At 39.9% G+C, this 21903-nt stretch overlaps 1 protein-coding gene across 5 annotated transcripts in view; it reads left to right on the top strand.

Moving 5' to 3' along the window:
- Positions 1-21903, top strand: part of MEIS2 (Meis homeobox 2) — a 184068-nt gene that overhangs the window by 59408 nt on the left and 102757 nt on the right. The gene's annotated exons all lie outside the window — the stretch shown is intronic.

Genomic DNA, 21903 nt, shown 5'->3' on the forward strand with positions numbered 1-21903 from the left:
CAGAACTGGATTAGAATGTAGAACTCTTGCTCTTAGTCCTGTGCTTAGGCCACTAGACCATGCTGCCTCACATACTGTTGTGCCGTGCTTATTTGTGTCCAGAGATCACTCTGGCTGTTCAGCAAAGGAGCTGGTTCAGCTGTAGGCAGCTGGATAGGAGGGAGCTTGCAGCTGTTCTTATTTATCTTTGTTTTTATTATTATTTAACTTTATTATTTATTGTTGTTATTATTTGTATTACAGGAATGCCTAGGGGCATTGGGGCCCCACTTGTACATATACATAGTGAGAGTCAGTGTTTGCCCTAGTGTCATCAGTAGCAGCCTGAACAGACTAAAGCTGGGAAACTCCCAAAATGATGATGTCTGTGGCCCTGGGTCTCATGGCCCCAAGAGATCAGTGCTGGGTAGATGTAGGGGGGAGATAGTAAATAGCTTGTGATTCTTAGGAAAAACCAGGGCATAAGCTTCAACCTTAGTGATTGATTGATGTTAGTTAACATTTCCAAGGCTATCTTCTCCAAAGAAAAGAACTAGAAATATTTGTTTGTTTTCAAAATGGAAACTAAGATTGGCCCTGACATTTCTACAGCCACTCTATCCCTTCCAGAAATGGGGACACAGGGTCACAGGGTTTGAGACCCTCAAAAGCCAGCTCTGACTCTGAGTGGTTAATCTAATCATTGTTACATAGACATCTGTTCACTCAAAAATTGAGGCTTTTGTGATGCAATGATCCATCTATTTAGTACTACAGCTCTAGTAATTGAATTAAGAAAAAAACATATTTTTGTTAGATTATGTATTATAAAGAAGCCCAATCCTCTTGCACCAGCAGAGAGAGAGAGAGTTAAGCGCTGCATTGTTTTCTGCTAGCTGGAGGAAAACATCTGTGAATTGTTTGAACTGAACCTTACCAGGGACTCTCTGAATCTGTGTCATCTCTGTTTAATTTCAGGAAATGATGTCACAGAGCATTAAATAACAATGCTATGTGATATATTTTTACTTGTGCATGATGTCCTAAGTATTTCTGTTACACAGCAGTGTTTTGAATTAACTGTAAGCTTGCACTTTAAAAAAAATGTATTCCATAATGCTTTTTTGGATGAGTGTGGGGATGGTCAGTGTTTTAGGGGGTCACCAAGGTTCAGGGCTGTTTAAGGGCTGTAGGGCCATTTGTCATGTGCTTATTTGTACTTGGGGCTGGATGTCAGCACTCTCATCACCCATGGCAACCTCCAGGACTGTTGGTTTGTTACAAAGCATGTCTGTGGAAGAAAAACTAAATGTTCTAAACCTATCAGTCAAAAGAGCTATTAGATAGTTATAGTAGAGGCCTGCATACTGTAGCTTCTGCCTTTATCAAACTTTCTGCACACCCCCTTCTTCTGTAAAGAATAGAGGACATAAGTCAATTCTGTCTGCCATCTGTCGTCTTTTTAGCTGTTCCTCAAATTAAAGAGACAGTCCAAAATTTAAATAATCTGATAGAGTCATAGAAGCCTTGTGTGTATGTTGTTACCTTTGCATTTGATTTTTTGTTTTTTGTGTCATTCGGGGAGCAAATCTTTATTGCCCTTCTCTGAAGGTAAAATATGTCCTGTGTTTCTGTTTTAAAAATAATATTCTCAGAAATGTGTTTGCGGTATCATAGAGTTGTTATCAAATACAATTCTAAGTATATATAGGGTGAAATGAACACACACACACACACAAATATATCAAATCAGGCTTTATTCAGAGAGTTCTGCAGGGGTCAAGGAGATGGAATGCACTGCTCCTCAACCCATAGTCAGGTTGTAGGGCTGCAGAGGACCCCTTCTACAGCCTCTACGAGGGTGATTTGGGGTATTGAGTTTACATAATAGAACTTTTCCAGGCTTGCCACAATAGCTCCCTACACACCAGTCTATTTGGTGTCATCTTGCTGCCCCCCACCTCTCTAGTACGGTGCAATAGCCTCACTGCTGCCATTCTGTCTGTGTCTATCCTCTTCCTCATATATGGACAACATGAGACTTAAGTAGTGCAGAGAGCCTTGCCCTGGCCCTCTTCTGCTGGGCGAATTTCACCCATGCGGCATCTGAGGTAGCCCTCTGCCATACTATCAGCCAATAGATTTTAGAACCCACTCGAGGGCTAGATTTGGGAAACAAATTTTCTTTCCCAATTTAATATTTTACATGTTATTTTCAAGCAAGGCATTACTAACTGAGAACAGATAGCAACTAAAACCACTGGTACTTGGTACCACTGAGAAAAATAGCTCAATGGAGCAAGCTAGAGGTAGTGGGCTAGCAAAAGATATGAACAGCCAGTGGTGTTTTCTCGTTGTTATCGTCAGATTACAAAAGCCTTGTAAAACCAGAAATCCAGGAATTAATTGAAAAGGAGAGAGGAAAGAATGTGAAGGTCCCAGGGTTCATGCAGTGAATTCCCTAAAATAACTGTAAAAATGAGAAGTAACCACAAGAATTCACTGAGGTAGAGTTGAGGCTTTGAGGATTGTAAAGTAAAAGGGATTGAATTAAGGCATATGCAAATATGAATAGCCAGCTGTTTAAAAACTCCAAGAATGTTGCACTATTAAATGCTGTGCAATGCAATCTCTGAATATTCAGATCACAATGGAACACAGGTCAAAGATCATCTGAATATCTTAAAAATCCATTACTTACAATACTTTACAATACTTTGCAATAGGATATTCACAGATCCTTCTTTTTCCTTTCTCACACTGTGTATTTTTTTCTTTTTATGGAAAAATTGTTGCAGTTGTTTGTGTAAAATGATACAGCCCCTCAGTTTTGCCTTAGACCAGGTTTATTTAAAACCATCTTTTCAAGATTTCTGAACAGAGTAATTGTTTTTAAGGAATAATTTTCTATAAAATTAGAGCTATATTGTAAAGAGTGTGCATTTCTGCAGCCCTGCTTGCACCATGCCGACATGACTATGAAATGGAGATGTCTAGTTCCATTTCTGTCTAATGAAATGAGTAGTTTATGGCAGACAACATTACTTTTGGTTTCATGGAGTTTGCCTTAAGTTACACTCAGAATACCAATGTATTACATATTTCAAAGTTGATTGTCAGCAGCTGTTTACAGTAACCAAAGCAATCACTGGCACCTTTAAAGATTTATTATTGTCTTAAAACATAATAGCAATACAGTTTTCATGCTTTTACATGTGCTATTTTTATTTTTAACTGCTAGTCCCAAATCTGCCAGAATTAATTTAAATTGTTTTATCTAATAGTGGATGATAGGTTGTCAAGTCACTGTATAATGGCATAAAGATACTTTTTAAAATCTTGGTTTTATCTTTTTATTATGGTATTTCAAAGCAAATATTTGTAGCATTTGACTACTTTGTCCATAAAATGTTTAACACCTCATGACATGCTTTTACAGCCCCAGTACACTGAATCAGAGTTTGAATTTAGTAAAAAATCAACTAAAATTTTAGTTTGCTATAAAAAATATCTGTATGTATTCATTTGCTTGGTTCCATAGAAATGTAACTATTGTGTGGATTACTTTCTGCTTGGATTGAAGTACATTTCGAAGTGGTAGCTGAATATTCTAAAGTGGAAACTATATTTGTCTAAGTCGCACAGCAATGGCAAATCTGCTGTTCACTTTTTTACTGCACAAATAGAGTAGATATTTTGTGAGATGACAAACTACTCAAGGGTACTTTGAATCATGTTATACTAATATAAAAGACATTTCAACAGAGGTGATATATGCTGCATAATTACCCAATGTTATATGAAGTGACACAAGTCTTTATAAAAACAGCTTCCCTTTTTCTCCCTAGTAAAGGCAAAAATGTAGGTTTAATTTCTCTGTACTAAAATATTTGCAGACAATTCACAGGTTAATGCCTAACCATATCTATCCTTTTGGTCGTGATGTAATTTTTAAGGGATCCATAAATATGAGCTCTAATATAGAAACAGGATAACATGGGAGATAAGACAGTGAGGTCATAATGAGTCAGTGCACTCAGTTTTGCCTCCTAATAACCCCCAAAATTATGATTACTTCAAAATAGCCATTATTCATAAGGTATATTATTATATATTTGTAAGAACATCAATCCCTGCCCATCTGGTTCTGGAATTACCAGCTTCTTTAGTGAATAGGCAGGGTATCATGTCCCCCTCTAGTGGCTAGACCACAGAGTACGGCTACCAGGGAGACAGTGTGGCTGAGAGTCTAGTGCACTGGACTGGGATTCAGGAGAGTTGGGTTCTTTTTCCTGTTTCTGCTGGTGACCTTGCTTTGGTATAAAAGAGGGATAATGATCCTGACCTCCTTTAAGATGCTTTGAGATCTGTGGATGAAAAGCACTAAATAAGAGCTAGGTATTGCTAACAGTAGCTTGGTTGTTATAGACCTTTGCTATTGCTGGGTGCATCCTTGCTGATGAACAGGTCTTTGTAAAGCAGAGGTCTGTACAGGGATTTGAATAGTTGTAGGCCTCAAAAGCTCAGAATGGGACCCCGACTGGGAGAGTATGTAATATACCGGTTAAGTGTCTTGTGTTCTCTCTAGTCTACACTTAAGATAATAGCCTTTCCTCAGTAGTAGGCACTTTAGCCCAAGTGGTAGAGGCCTGTGCCCTTTGTTTAAGAAGGTCTCAGGTTCTGTTCTTGCTGATGACCTATGAGTGGGGTTGTTGCATGCCAATGGTATCCAGTACTCCTCAGCTGTACTAAGAGGTTTTGAGATTACCCAGGTAAGAAGTCAAACTACCATGGGCATAAATCTTTCCCCAGTATGAGTGGGGCTTCTGTTGGCATGAGGGAAAAAGACACGCTAAAACCAGCAGCAAACAGACAAAACACTGGGCTTCAAAGAGCCGTCAGCTGTTTGTCCTCCTCCTCACTAGCCATGGGAGTTTCCTAAAGTGAAGCAGGGCCTTTGACAACTTTCCTACCCCTGCTGGTCCTTTGCTGTCTCTTTTGCTGCATCCAGCTGCTTCCCACCTGTTCTTTCCCCAGTGTTTGATTGGCTTGGAGAAGGAGGAGAAAGTGGGAGACAGCAGGGTGCACCAGAGGGAAGAGCAATGGACAAGCAGGAGTTAGAAAGCTGCCAAAGCCTCATTCACTTCAGGGAAGTCCCATAGCTATTGGGGAGCAGGGAAAGGCAGTTGTGGGCTCTTATGAAGCCTACCTTTGTGTCTGTTGCCCCTCTAGTGCCAGAGCAGCCAGCCATAGGATAGTCCATGAGGGGAGGCTAATCCTAGGCAAGGGTGTAGGAGATGAAAGCTTCTGTTGCCATTTGCTTGCATAAGGACATGGGAGCGGTGATAGCTGAGGGGCAGAGACAGCAGGGGTGTGAAGAAAGTGGCATGGATATTTAGAATGGCTGGCAAAAGGGGTTGTGTATATAAAAGGGGTCATTCCCACATTGCATAGGCCCTAGTTTGAATGTGTGTTTCCAGGCCCTGCTGAATATTGTTAAGCCCCTAAAGGGTGCTTTGTAATTCCAGTCAGAAAGGTTTCAGAGTAGCAGCCGTGTTAGTCTGTATTCGCAAAAAGAAAAGGAGGACTTGTGGCACCTTAGAGACTAACCAATTTATTTGAGCATGAGCTTTCGTGAGCTACAGCTCACTTCATCAGGATATCCCTTCTGAATAAATTATTTAAGTGATGAAACCCAGAAAAATTTGAAAATAAGCTATTTATTGGGAACAGGCAAGAAGGGGAAAAATGAAATGTATTTACTCCCCGCCACCAGTTACTGCTGCAAAGGAATGTTCCATGTGCTCTCAGTTTCTCTCTCCGCCTCCTTTCAGAGCTGTTTGCTCATGAAGCTTTTACTACATGAGGTAACGTCTTTTAGAAGACAGAGGTGCTTCGAATGTTGGTGTGTCCTTTGCAGTGGTTGGTGGGATGGGCTTCTGTGCTTTAGAAGGATCACAATCAACCTATATTGTTTTACATAATGTACCTACTACATCTCAGGCTTAGACAAGGAACTTTGTATGTGTGTGTTGCATGCTGTTCACTAAATGCCAAGCAAACATTTCACAGACCAGAAGAAAATCCCACTGCTTAGTGTGCATCTATGCAGGGCCTTTACAGACAATTCACGACTATAATTAATCTTAGCTGTCCTGGCTCCGTGAAACCTGAACTTGTAACCCACAGTGCTCTTGGATGCAAACAAACTTCAAAGAAAACAAAGCCATAGTCTCCTCTTTTTGCCAAGCATTTAAAGAGAAATAATGTTTGTAAAGGGGATTAAATGCCACTATTCAAAAACCTATATGTGATGCGTGGGGAAGGATAAAACCAAACACAAACAAACAAACAAACAAACAAGCAAGACCGCAATGCTTTTCCAGCATGGTTATGAATAAATGTAACTCTAGAACTACTAAACCATGCCAAGTGTGGCTTCCTGATATCTTTCAGAGTAACAGCCGTGTTAGTCTGTATTCGCAAAAAGAAAAGGAGTACTTGTGGCACCTTAGAGACTAACCAATTTATTTGAGCATGAGCTTTCATGAGCTACAGCTCACTTCATCTGAATCCAATTCAAGACACTAGCTGAAAATAGGTGATATTGTAACCCCCCCATTTCACTATAATACTCTGCTTTCTCCAGAACTAGAGCTGCAGCAAACTTTTTGCTGGGATTGCAAACTCTTTCAGCCAAGCCCTTGAGACTCATGGGCGTTCTACTCTTTGCCCTCTAGGGTTGCTCTGTGAGGAGTTAGCTAGCTAGCCTAAAAAAGAGGCCAAATATCAGACAACTGAGCTGGTGGGAAATTCAAACTGTTCTAAGCGAAGAAGTCAATAAGCTGCTGTAATGAAAGGTAATGTTCAGAGTGAGATCACTGTGTTATGATCTCATGCTGAACATCGGGTTTGGTTTATTTCTTGATGATTATGAAAGTAGCCTGAGGCCAGACCAGTGAGTGCCTGTGAGAAGGACTATAGAAGGGAAGAGAGAGGATGTTTGGAGAACTAGGGGTTTCAGAGCACTTATTCCTAAAAAATGGAAGGAAGACTGAAAGAGGATGAGCGTATGAACTGAGCCCCTATACAGTTCTTTAAATGTCCCTCCTTCCCAAAATTTGAGATTTGGAGAAACAGAGAGAAGGTATGCGGAATGAATCTGTGAATAATTGAAGGGAGAGGAATGATGTAGGGTGGAATAAGGAGGTATAACTAAGAATAACAGCATGAATGAAAAAACCTACATTTAGGCGGAATACCAGAAAAATGTATTAACATTGAGATCTTTAAGACTGTAGAATAATCTGCAAAGGAACATTGGGGAAGTGCTTTTTGCAGAGAACTTTTAAGACTAGACTGCACGAAATAGACAAAATACAGTTCAGTGTGATCCTGCATTGTTGGGGTAGGAATAATCCTGCTATGCCTGAATAGTCTCATCTACCTCTCACTCTTTGTTACTAATGAAACATTGACAAAATAACCTTAAAAACTAGAGCCTGGGTCACAATGAAACCTATGACCTACCAAAGTCACCTCATTTTAAGTTTGGATTTTTTATATTGCATTTATTCATTTTTGGATTTTCAACATTACACTTATTCCAGTTGGCTCTGTATGTATGTGCAGAAAGTCTTACTTTCTATGCAAAATTTGTTGACCAAAGTCAAAATATAAATGGCTTCAATCCCCTAAATTAAGATGTAAATATAACAAATATACCACAACACTATCACCTCAGGCTAAGGCTTGAGTAAACAGCTGGAAATTACACTGTGCACTGAAGGTCAACAGACTAGGGCTCTGTCAGACCAACGAGGGAAGCAAGGCACTGAAAACACTTTGCTCCCAGACATCCATGTGTGTGGACCATCAGACACATCAGCTGATCTCAATTGTCCCAATGGCTAAAGACTCACTATAGTTCAAAAACATTTCAAGCAGAGATGGTCTAAAATGAGCCCCCCCGAGTCTTAACATTCCCAACTTTGGTGATGTTTGGAATCTAACCCTGGATCCAGTTTTCAACTGTGGCCCCATCTCCATGGTGGGCCAAACCCAAATGCTGGATCAAAATACCCTGCAACTCTCGAGTGTTCAAAATATAATATAATAACTCTTATATAATATATGATATCATCAGAAGATATCAAAACCCTTTCTTTAATAAATGAGGGTAGTATCATTTTCGTCATTTTACAGATGGGGAAATGGAGGCATAGAGTGGGGGAAGTGACAGGTCTGATATTTACCACTTGGGCCATCTCAAATTTCATGCAAAGCTATGCCAGTTTATGGTTTTGCACTGGAATCCTAATGCCAAACCAGGTGAGGCTTGCCAGTAATATCTACATTTCACTTCCAGATTTAGTGTGGGTCCAACCCCCAAATGCAAAGCAAAACTCAGGTTGAGGGGGAAGGGAGAGTGAACCCAAGAAAATATTGAGTCAAAACCCACTGACAGAAACTGCTGAAGTTCACTTTCATTCGAAACCACCACTAAGGAATAGATTGTATTTTGAATGCGAAGTGCAGTTCTGCTATGAAAAGTGACTTTGCATTGATGGGACTGTGGAGCTCCATGTTTGTCTCAATGACTTCCAGATCAAACATGCTCAGTTTACATGGCAACAAAGGCATTTTCTAATTGCCAGAACCTGCAGATTCAGCCTGAGAGCTGAGGGCCAACCTAGATTCTTTCTGGCTCAGTCATTGTTGCCAACAAAGTTTCTACAATAACAATAATTTTTCAATAATATTTATAAAAATCTGTTGATGATGCATAGGCTGAAAGAAAAATAGTTCACTCACCTATCACTAGGCTGGCTCCAGGGGGCTAAAAGAACTAAAAAGTAGCACAAACTTGCTTTAGGGTTTGATCTTGAACCAAGTCAATGGGAGTTTTGCCAGTAAAGTAATCGGATATGACTCAGAATACACATGCCATAAACCTGGTAAGGCAGGTTTTCGTCTTACATAGTCACTTTTCAGAGTAGAACTGCACTTTAAGTTTTGTTAGCCCCTTTAACCCCTTTAACCCCTTTTTTGCGTCCTTGGTTCGGTTCAAACTAGGCTAGTGAATGTGGCTGGTTTGGAGAATTTTTTAAAAATGGTGGGTGAAGCGTGTTTTAAGATCTCTCCGAGGATATTTTCCCCCTGAATTCTCCCATCTCTACCCTTCATCCTTCCCAAGAATTAGTTGTATTTCACTGTTCAACATAGCACTAACACACGGTGCCTTCTGAAGGACTTTGATATACCATTCAGGACTTAACTGACATGGGAAGAGCAAGCAGTGCTTTTCTGTGGCTGCATGTTGAAATAATCCTTGCTGCAAAAGAAATGAATTCTGACCTTTGCTCTCGTCTGAACAGGGAGTATTCTGGCATGTAGCTGAGTTTTCCTACTGTTCTTCAGAACTGTAAATAATGTTAGTACAACCTGAATTCAGGGCATGCAGCACTTTATATTACTATTGTGTATCTTAAAATAAACAGCATTGCAATCTGTTTATTTTGGTGTTACTATGTATGCAATTTTTAAACAGTAGTTACTTAAACAAATGTCTCTGTTCCCACAGCACTTACAAGCTACTGTTTGCTCATTGTGGTTTTTGGATTTTGTCACTTTTGTTTTGGTTATTTCTGAAATTCACACTCGTGAACACAGAAGACAGGAGTAAATTGTACTTCATCCAAGCAAATGTGTCATGTCACTGCTTTTTTTTTTGTTTGTTTGTTTTCTTCCGGCTATTCCCATGTTACTAGCAGGAATAATAATAATAATTTGGAATTAAACTTTGAGAGCCAAAACCTGTCCTTGTTGATTGAATGCTTATGCAGCTCCTATAGATGCCAATGGGAGCCATGCAGCTGAAGGCAGATTTTGACCCTAAGCCGGCAAAATTATTTTTCTAGCAGTGGTACTTGCACACATTCTGGTCTTAGAGTAAAGGCATAGGCAGAGGGGATGAAAACAGGGTGGACCGAGGACATGATCGGGGTGGACCCTACCACAGAATCTTTACCCATGTTTCCCCAATTTCATAGGAACCTTTCAGTGTTAGGGTCTTCATCTGGGAATGGAGGTTGGTATATTGGCACAAGAAAGGTATGGCTAGGGGAAAAGCCACTATCTATGGAATTATCCTCTGTCAACTAAGTATATTAATGCTGATCTTGTCAGCCTTAACCTAATGGCCATCTGGGTCCACTTCCTTGATGAAGGGTGCTGGAACAGTGGCCACCCAGGTAACTCACGGGAGCCTAGTTGCAGGCATATTCACTCTCCAATGGAGGACCTGGTGGGGGAGACTAGGAGGAAGTGTGAAGGCACAGAGACTCTATATAGAAGACCCTGGACCTCCACTATACCCTCAAGATCTTGGGTAATGTGTAGGCTGAATCCTTTGTCAATTCCTTGGGCCTCAGGCTCTGTTCTGCCCAATGGAACGAATAGGAAGAAACGCTGCAAATACAAACTCTCCAATTTTCCTGTCTCATAAGAGGGGGAAAAGCCCAAGATGGGAATAATTTGGGGCTAAGTGACTTATCTATGATCATTATGAGATATTAGGGAAACACTTTGCAAATCTTTCCATGATCTTCCGCAATTAACTGATTCACTTTTTGCCATGCAATTATTCCAGGAAGGCATTGGGTTCAATCCCAAAGATGGTTCTCGCCATTTTGTGCCACTCCCACAATGTAAAGGGTGTAGAAAGTCCATCTTGGGATTGCTCCACCATGGGGGAGTCCAGGGATCGCATAGCCAGCTCCTGTAGCACCTATCTCCTGTCCCACAGGCTACAGAGTATACAAGGGGCATTCTTGGTTAGGAAGGGGTGTGGCCAGAGGGCTGCTGTGCTCCAGCAAACCCAGGAGTCTGCTCTAAACCACATCATGCACACCACTAGCCCTTAGCCAGCCTCTGGATCAGGAAGCCACAAACAGCTCCTTGGCATTTCCTTACCCCTGATTGCAGCTGAAAACTGAGCCCAGGTTTTCATTTTTGAGATATTGTAAGGGCTGTCTGTCTTTTTGCAGCAGTAAGTGATCTCTTCACTCAGCAGCTAATTGCCCCATGATTTTAATCACCCTTGATGCTCAGATAAAGAAAATTAGTGTTTGAGAAAATTGTAAGCACAGATCTCTTCCAATGTCTTTTGTTTACTATAAACCAATTTGCCCTTCTTAATTATGGTCTTCAAATATGAGCAGGTAACAAGGTAGTGCTGAAGTCTTTGTCTCAAATACAGCATGTTTCTGTGACTGGCTGAGCTAGTTGCATGTATTTATAAAGGGGGAAAATGGGGTTGTGGGTTGTTTTGTGTTTTTAATGATGTTCAGATTTATTCCTGCTACAGGCAGGACTAGCATTTTCAGTATCCCATATACAACAGCTTTATCCCTAGACTCTACACAATATAAACCCTGCTTTTTCAGTAGAACTAACTACATAACAATTAAAGATGAGAGGGGCATTAGATTAAAAGCAACTGGTCAACAAGAGACACTTTGACCACAAGTGCTTATTCTGTCATTCTAACTCCTGAGAATTGACAGCATAATACACTAGTGTTCCTCAACCTTCCTATGCTCTGCTAACCTCCTCATCTAATTTACAGATCTCTTCTCTGTGTTGTGTGTTCTGTTTCCAACTGCTGATTACCTTCCTCCTCATCAGCCCTGGTAACAAAAAGTCCTCGTCTTCTTCTTCTTCGCCTTCATTCCTTGAGAAGTGGAGTAAAACTGTTGCACTGCTTGCTAATTGTTCTTTCTAATACAAGCTGCTATTTATTGTGTGCTGCAATAATATGATAAAAGTGTAATTTGTAACTGAGATTGGTAACATCACTTACCTCTGTAGAGAGACGCTCTTCCTCTTATTCTGTAGTGACAGAGGGTGGCAGATTGACCGCCATGTATGTTTGTTTGCTTGCTTTTAAAAAAATACAGTTAACACAAATTAAAATGACTTAACTGCAGAAACTTTTTATGGAAAGGAAATGTTAATATTAAATTTCTGGCAGAGAAGGGACTAACAGTTCAGGTCTGAAGCTGGAACACCTCCAACTTTGGGCTGTTTGGACCTTTGGTTTGGCTGAGCCAGTTCTGAAGATAAGAGGACATTTGCAAAATTATTTTCCGGATCTGGATTAGGTTTTTGAAAAACTTTAAAAATTCTAGGGTGTTTGGATCTGGAGGTTTGGTTTGGGCCAGTTTCCAGTTTCCAAGTTGTAATTTTAGAAAAATGATTGAGCAATAATACAAATTCAAACTTCATTCAAAATAAAATTCAGTTTCCTTTACACATGCACATGAGAACTTTTGACAGCCCTGCAGTTGCTTAGATATTTCATTGAAGTGCTGGGAAAGCTTCTGTTGTTTATTTTGTGGGGACCCCCGTTACATCACTAAAGTCATTCCAGAACTCTGCAATATCCTACCCTCCATTACTGCAGATCTGTTCTTAATGTGATTGGCTCAGGCAAAGCAAAATTCTGATCAGTCTGTGTTTGGAAGTATTCTTTTAAATAAATATCACCACTATCTTCTGACTGAAAGCACTTGCATAGTTTTGACATAACCTACTCGTGTGCATAGCTGAACCTTTGGTAGCTGGTTTTTGCAGACATTTTTTTTTTCTTTTTCACTTGGCCCCTGTAGAGCTGCTGGAGGGTGTTGTTGAGAAGTTGCTACCGTTGATACAGTTGCTATTAATCACAGTCTGCCATGTTGTGACGCAGGTTCTAATAACATCCCATTGAGCGGCTGTTGTATGCTGGAGGCTTACCAACAGCACTAGGCCTTTGATATTCATCTCACACCAGGATAAAGAAAATGTAGAGTTTAAAAAAAAAAAACCCTGCAAATAGACAAAGAACAGAAAAAGGGGGGAAACATAGCAAAATCAAAAACAGACACGCTTTCTGTGTGCTGCTTCGTTTGCCATGGAAGCAGCAAAGCTATAAATCTCTGCTGTGTTGTTTGAAAATTGAACATGAGGCTGCTAAATTTATCATTCATTCTTTGTTGTTCCTGGGTAGTAGCTAGCTGACTTGGCTGACTTTGGTTTCTGCCCCCTCCTCAATAACATATCTTTTTGTTTCAATACATAACCCACAACAATAAAAATTGTACTGAATGAAAGAATATTGGAGCATTTAGTAAACTGCACATAAATGGGGGGAAATGAATTTGCTCCACGTTACACATCATGCTTCCTTGGCAACTGATTCCCTCACATTCATAATTACAGGAACATAATTTTTAAAAAGCAGCACAGGGGAAAATCCTTTGGTTAAAGGCATTTGGAATTTAAAAAAAAAAAAGTAAGTCAGTTCACCAGTATGCTCTGCAAAGATTAAACCTGGAACCTGAGAGAACTGCACAATCACCTTCTTTTGTTAGCACTTCTAGTTCACGTTGAACTGCAAAGAAAAAAAGGTGGAAAGCAAGCCTGCTACAGATGTGACTAGCTATGAATATTCATGAATGCCATTGCTCCTCCTTTTCTACTGGCATCCAAGCCATTCTGATCTCCCTCTCTCTTTCCCCCCCCCCCTTTCTTTCTTTCCCTTTCCTTCCTTGATACTGAACAAGACTGCAATTTTATTTCGGTAACAGCCTAGCACGATACAGTTATCATTGGCCTCAGAAGCCTTTTATTTCCATAAAAAAACAAAGGAAAAAAGAAAAAAATTGTAATTATCTGCAGTTTTATGAATCCACCTCCCCTTAATGTTCATTATTTAAACCAGCAGCAATTACAAGTTCAAAGGGGTTTAGAGGGCCAGCAACCCGCATAATCACTGCCAAATTAAGCGGGCCTCATTCGTCACAGAAGAGTACACTCTGAGCAGTGAATCATGCATGCAGTGACAGGCACTGATTTACATAAAGACGAAATCTGTGCCCTCTAGGGCTGAGCGTTACTTTATCTCAGTGGTCCTGTGATATATGCACTTTCTTTTGGTGTTAGGAAGGTTCAGAGACTGATGCTGTTTAATAGATGGTACTTTATTCTTCCTAACACCAGCACTGCTGCCACTAATTTGTATACATGTGTGTTCAGATAATACTATTCCAAAATTTAAGGCTTTTGGGTGTTTAAAAAATAGATTGAGATGTCAAAACAAAAAAAACCCCAACACCACTCTTTCTAAGAAGCTTTGAATTATTCAAATACCTTTCTAAAAAAAAATCCCAGACAGATGAATCATTCCTAAAAAGTGACTCTAATTTCTGCAGCGTTTGTTTGTTGGTTGGTTGTTGTTTTCTTTCCTGGTAAAATCAGCATAAGCATTATATTTATTTTGATAGATGGTAAATAAATGCACACGCAGCCAGCATCAGATGGCTAAAGCTGGATGTAACGTTGAAGCATGTTGTCCATCGGTAGTTGAATAAGAGTCAAGACTTTGAAAGTCAGTACACTTCCTTATGTCAGAGCGCTGCTGTAGGCTCGGGAAAACCAACATGAAACACCGCTGCAACCAGACCATCAGTACCTTCTGTGGCTGAAGAAAACTCCTTGTTTGTAAAAAGGACCCCCTTGTTGATGGCTGCTGAGAGATACTTTTGCAGCCAAATGTAAGGCCAAATCCTATTAGTTTCAAAGCTAGACCTATTGAAGTCATGGGAATACTCACATGGGCAAGGTGAGCAGGACTTGACCCTTAAAGAAGACAAAGAGCCAGCCCAGGGAGTATCTAGTCTTGCCAGTCAACATCAAATCTGGAAAAGTAGCTTTTACATAAGTGTTTTTTCCATGTTAGCAGCAGCTCTCTCCTCCTCCTAACAGGGCTGTGGTATAAATAGTACTTACAATAGTTTGAAATGGCACTTGCTTTCCCTCCTTCGGGGATGACACATCAACATTTATTTATGGATGCACCACCTACACATTATGCTATAATTCCTATACATATGGGGTGGTTCTTTCAAGACAGGGAGCCAAGTTCTCAGCAGCACCTTTTACATGCCAGTGCAGCTCAGAGAAGTGGAGGAACCACAAACAGCCAGTTGCAAAAAGAAAAGGAGGACTTGTGGCACCTGAGAGACTAACCGATTTATTTGAGCATAAACTGTAGCTCACGAAAGCTCATGCTCAAATAAATTGGTTAGTCTCTAAGGTGCCCCAAGTACTCCTTTTCTTTTTGCAAATACAGACTAACACGGCTGTTCCTCTGAAAACAGCCAGTTGTGGGTCCCTGACTTCCAAGATGATTCCGCACTAGCCTGGGTGTAGATTAGGGGCAGCTATGGATTGCCACAGAACAGAAGTACTCCAGTCATGCCCTTTCCTGCCCTGGACATGCCCCTTACACTGGGGGATCCAGTGCAGGAGCTAACACCGCTGGCTGTCCACCAGCTGAGTAGCTCCAGCTGCTTCTGGTCCCATTAGTCACCAGTGATGTGGAATGGTGGGAATGTACCACAGAATCTGGCCCAGAGATTCTTTATTGCATGCATGAGCTTTGTGCGTACATTTGCTTACACACACAATTTGTTGCACACTATCACTTGCATGCATTAATGTTACACACATAAACTACAGTGCAAAATGAGATTTGCTTGTGTAATTTCTCTCACTGCCTCGGCAAGTGACTGTGTGCACAGATGACGTCCTACACAATACTGTATACCCACAAACAGAAGCTGATAAAAAATTTGACCCATTAATATAAATGCCATATAGGATTAAAAACAAACCCATTTAGTGCACACACAAGCTCATTTGTGCGTGTAACATTTTCAAAGTTTGATGCATGTGCAGTGAGTGTATGGACACATTTTATGAGCCCACTGGAAGTACCATCCTTCTATAATATTTACAGATACTGACCATTATTGCTAAGGTTGCATTAAGAACTGTGAGATAAAGGCTGTACGCAGTGGGCCAGATTCTGATGTAATTTACACAATTGTAAATCCAGAGTAACTCCAGAGAAGTAAATGTAAAGCTAGTCTAAAGGGGATCAGAAGGTGGACCAACTGGTTTTTTACTGACTTGGTGAGAATCTTGAGATGAAGGTGTAGCTCAATTGGTCTGTGATGACATCAGAGTTGTTGTATGGCCTTATTTAGCTTTCATGTGCTGTGCATTATATAGTTCATAAATCACAAAAGTTTATACCAACAAAACTATTTTAATATCATGCAGAAAATAACCCCTCAACTTTCTTCCCAAGTCAAATGGTCTAGTTACATACCTGGTACACTTTAAACAGCCATTTACTTTTAATGCAGACATTGAGAAATTATTAATGTTATGTTAGCCTATGAAAAAGTGTGTAAGATAATCTAAAGATCAAAGAGATGGGAAAGATATGTGGCATCAGTCCATCTCACAACCAACAGAGGACTGCTCCTTACAGTAAATTTTCTAGTGTTTTTGTTGGGCCAACATATTTTGAGCCATAAAATTTGGCATCTGAAAGTTTCATCTTTCAGATATTTTACTTCCAAAGTCTAATAAGCATAAAAAGGTTTCTCAGTGTGCCCATCTTTGCTTCTTATGAACTGAAGGTAGTAGAAATAGGTCCATTCTTACCTAGTTTCATTTCAATTCGGGAACAGCACATTAGTTATGGGTGGGATTGGGACATCAGAGGTGACCCAGCAATGTCCAGTTCACTTTAACCCTTAAGTCATTAGGATTTGTGGGGTACTAGTTCATAACTCAGAGACGGTTGTCTACAGCAGGGGTAAAAAGAAAAGGAGTACTTGTGGCACCTTAGAGACTAACCAATTTATTTGAGCATGAGCTTTCGTGAGCTACAGCTCACTTCATCAGATGTTTACCGTGGAAACTGCAGCAGACTTTATATACACACAGAGAATATGAAACAATACCTCCTCCCACCCCACTGTCCTGCTGGTAATAGCTTATCTAAAGTGATCAACAGGTGGGCCATTTCCAGCACAAACCCAGGTTTTCTCACCCTCCACCCCCCCACACAAATTCACTCTCCTGCTGGTGCTAGCCCATCCAAAGTGACAACTCTTTACATAGTCAAGTCGGGCTATTTCCTGCATAGATCCAGGTTTTCTCACATCCCCCCCACCCCCATACACACACAAACTCACTCTCCTGCTGGTAATAGCTCATCTAAACTGACCACTCTCCAAGTTTAAATCCAAGTTAAACCAGAACATCTGGGGGGGGGGGCGGGGTAGGAAAAAACAAGAGGAAACAGGCTACCTTGCATAATGACTTAGCCACTCCCAGTCTCTATTCAAGCCTAAATTAATAGTATCCAATTTGCAAATGAATTCCAATTCAGCAGCTTCTCGCTGGAGTCTGGATTTGAAGTTTTTTTGTTTTAAGATAGCGACCTTCATGTCTGTGATTGCGTGACCAGAGAGATTGAAGTGTTCTCCGACTGGTTTATGAATGTTATAATTCTTGACATCTGATTTGTGTCCATTTATTCTTTTACGTAGAGACTGTCCAGTTTGACCAATGTACATGGCAGAGGGGCATTGCTGGCACATGATGGCATATATCACATTGGTGGATGTGCAGGTGAACGAGCCTCTGATAGTGTGGCTGATGTTATTAGGCCCTGTGATGGTGTCCCCTGAATAGATATGTGGGCACAATTGGCAACGGGCTTTGTTGCAAGGATAAGTATGGAGGTGTGATAAGCAGGGGTATGGAGGTGGTCAGGTATCTTGTATGGGGAAGGCAGATCAGCTAGGAATGAACATCCATAAGCCGCAGAGTGGAACATGATTTGGAGCTGACCCAGGCAGCACAGAAGAGATGAGCTGATGGCAGCATTGACGTGGGCAGGGAAAGGAAGGAAATCTAGCTAATACTACATGGGTGGGACTAGGGGGTTACACGGAACACTGTTGGGGATAGGAAGTATGTAGAAGGGTCAGTGATTGCATCTGGACGTGGGAAAGGGAGAACAATGAAAGTGAAAATGGGTTTTCCAGATTCAGATCCTCAGTGCAGTTCTTTGAAGGCAGTGGAATAAGGGTTAGTGTGATTGACAAACATGGAATGTGACTTTTTTCAATAGAGTTGCTCATAACTGTTAAATCTATGTCTATATCTGCACATATACCCATACATACAAGCCACTGAAAGGTGGAGCCATCCCACCAAGCAGGTGTGGGGACTTATACGTTTCCATTGAAATCTATGGAAAACTTGAGCATTTCCATCTTGGACCTGCTGGCTGTTTCACTATGAAGCAGTGACATTATGCATGTGTATTTATAAATACTGAGAATGATGACAAAGTTTCCACTCTTTCTAGAACTTGTGTATCTGCTCATGGCCTTAATTTTCATTTGATTTCTCTATATTTAATATGGACATAACCTGTTGGGAAAGGATTGAGGGACAGGGTTGTTATAATCAAATTCCATTTCTTTTTGGTCTAGCCCATATACAACCTTGACACTATATTTAGCTAAAGTACCATCAATGTTCCTTTTATTGGACATGCTTCATATATTGTGATGAGATTATATGAATCTATAGTGGTTGTTAGGAAAAACTTAACATGCCACTGATGTGCAATGAAGGAAAGTTAATTGTATAGATGCCACAAGACTACATCAATGGGTAACGCTATCTATAGTAGGCATGTTAATCTGCCTTGAATAAAATTTACCAAACAGGTTTCAGCCAGTAGCCTAAAGTAAAATCCTAGTATTAACAAACATGTAGAGATGAATCAGATCTCATCTATATTTTTTAATTTCTGAACCTCTGTGCTATAGATCCAGTGACGGACATCTATGGAAGAGACTTAAAATAAAACAAAGTTAGCACATATGTTATCTTATTTTAAAATATGGATTGGTTTCTAACAGAGAATCACAATGCCCTTTGCTTGTGTAGATGGCATATATAAATATATATGGGCCAGATCCCCTACAGGTGCAAATTGACATAGCTCCAGTGAAGTCAATAATGCTCAATTTACACCAGCAAAGGATCTGTGTCGCATATATTGCTTGAGTATGCAATAGGATGGTACACAGTGTAGATGCTTTTTATTTTCATAAGTTAAGGATAGCCATCTAATTCCTGCACAGTGGAGTGAAATTCTTGGGCTACATTTGCACCTCACCAAAGAAGATGTCTTTAAAGCCCTGATTTCCATCTTCGTTGTACTTTGCTTTCTGGAAAGCAGTACATACAATATATATATATACTTCTTCCAGATGTCAATGTTTGTTTTCTTTGACTATTACACACATATTTTTCAGTTGGGTCTCTGGAATTGAAAGTTTTTCAGTGCAATTTTAGAGACCATTTCAAAATGTATCTTTTGAAAGATCTTAGAGGTGGTGGGCCATATTGTGATACATGCAACAGCCCATTTGCCATGCTTGGACAGCACAAAGGGGCTGAAAATCTGCCTAAACCAGGCAGATGAGGATTCCTCTGACATGGAGAAATTCCTAGTTAGCATAGAGCTGGTAGTGCTGGCTATATGCCATCTCCCCTCCCTGCCCACCCCAATGTAGCAGGCATGTTGGAGACATGTCCAGAGTATGTGTGTTCCAATCATTCCTGGCTGGCATACAGGCTTCTTTGGGTCTGTTACCTGCACAGTCAACTCAAAGCAGTCATGAGAGTGCTGCAATTTATACCGGGAGCTTTAGCAGCTCCTGCCAGCCTGTGGGATCAGGGGATCAAAAATGTAGTTTCCAGCCATCTTTGCCCTCCCCATCCTCAGGCCCTGCATCAAGAACAACTCAATGATTGGAGGAGCTAAAATGGCATAGAATGTTCTTGTGATTTCCGATGACACTGGCTGATGCACAGGGATTATATTCAGGAAATGACAAATAGGAACAAAGATAACAACCACTGAGGTGGAGGTGGGTTATGTTGTTTGTTTCTGGCCCAGGCACTACATCCAAAAAATACAAATGCCATATTATCTGAACGCCTTTATTCTCATAATGCTATCTTGCATTTCTTTGTGCTTTGCTTAAAAAAACGTTCACAACGTTGTTTTAAAACCATGATTCTAATACCTGTATCAAATACGCTAAAATAGTTTTAATAATTTTCTAGCAAATTTAGTCCTTTAACAGATAAAACTTATAGAAATATTTAAAAATAACTTTTGATGGTATATTAGCATGAGCTAAAGTCTTTATCTAAAGATCACACTCAAGTTTCTGTAGCACTTATAATATTAACAGCAAATTGACTATGTGACATTGTAGAAATAGGTAAATGTGTGAATAAACTTTTTGACAGAAAAGATGATAGTATACACAATAATTCAAATATTTATTTTATTTTTCTTATTTTGGTTGTGCCTCCATATGGAGAGTTTGACATCAGTATAATAACGATCAAAGATCATGCACATGTTGTATCATTCCATATCTCTCCTGTTTATTTATTGAGCAACACTATCTTATTGTGAGATATCCAGGTGAATATATCTGAGAGAGGAAAGACCTAAAAATGGTGTAACTTCACTGATGTAAGCAAAGTCAGATTAGGTCTTATGTGCTTGACCATTCTGTTAAGAATTCAGATTAGTTTGGTTTGTAAACATTCAGATAGAGAAGCATCACCTTTATTTAGCAAGTGATATAAAAAGTAATTTCCAGGCAGATGTTCATAAAATTGACAATAAAATAATTAAAGAAATAAGATATCCTAAGGGGAAACTATTCCTTGCATTGTTATTTCCACAGACTACTCAACTGGATTCACAATATTACAGATGATAGCTAGATATGAGTATTTTGCTGTGTATGGAGCTTAACCGACTGCTGTTAAGTTCAAGCTATAAGAAATAGTTCCATATGTATTTCTAGGGAAACTGTATATCTGATAAACATAAGTCCCTAAATACAGTGTATTGATAACAGATGTTAGTAGTTTACCAATGCACCTTGCTTAAATTACATGAAGGGAAAATGTTAGGTCATAAAATCATTAAGGTTCACTGTGCAATAAGAGGTACTTTAAAGCACAGGTCTCCAGGCTAAGGATATGACCAGGTGGGACTGGTCCAAGATCTTTGGAGACAGTATTATGTAAGGTGTTGCCATACTGATGAAACATCTGGGATACTTACAAAAAAAAAAAAAAACCCACAAAAAAAACCAAAAACCCACAGCTGCTCAATCAGTGTAACAGTGCTTTCCATGCATTGTTGATTGAGGGTTTTTTTAAACTGAAATATGAAAGTCATTTTTGTTTGTTTTAAGCCTAAGCCAGTGAGTAACAAACTAGAAAATATCTGCAGATACTACAAAAGTGTAAATGAAAAGAAACGAAGGATTGTGTATGAGTCATGGGGAAAAAATTGAGAGATAGTTTACACTAAGTTATTTAATGCAGTCAGATCTCTTTCCCTTCCCAGTGCTGCTTTAACTTACGTTCCTAGAAGCAGTGTAAAAAGCCTTTTAATGCTTTAGGAGTAAAGCAATGTATTCTCATCTTGACATGAAGAGACAAATTCACACCTGATATAAACAGAGGTGCAATTCCAAGGGACTTTAGAATAGTTGTCTCACTGACTCCAAAGCTGAATTTGATCTGATATATATGGAATCACATGTGTGTGTATCTTATTACTGATAGTGAGGGGCTACTGGAATAAGTCCTCATGCTTATCTAGTAAGATAGCTGTTTAGTTCATCTTTTCTTAAAGTCATAATTTATAAATTTAGGGCCTGATCCATCGAAGCCAATGGAAAGATTCCCATGAAAATCAATGGGAATTGGGAAAAGGGTGTTTGATCCCTGACATATGGAGGGTGCGGGTTTTTCTTTTTAATTAACAAAAAATACTTAATTTATTGCCTGGGGAAAATGTCTGAGAGCCCTGCAGACTGACATATTCTCCACATAAACACAGAACAGGTACTCTGGGCAGTGGTAGTGCAAGCCTCCCACACTCTTCTGCCTCAATTA

This window comes from Caretta caretta, chromosome 6, assembly GCF_965140235.1.
Source record: "Caretta caretta isolate rCarCar2 chromosome 6, rCarCar1.hap1, whole genome shotgun sequence".
NCBI lineage: Eukaryota > Metazoa > Chordata > Testudines > Cheloniidae > Caretta > Caretta caretta.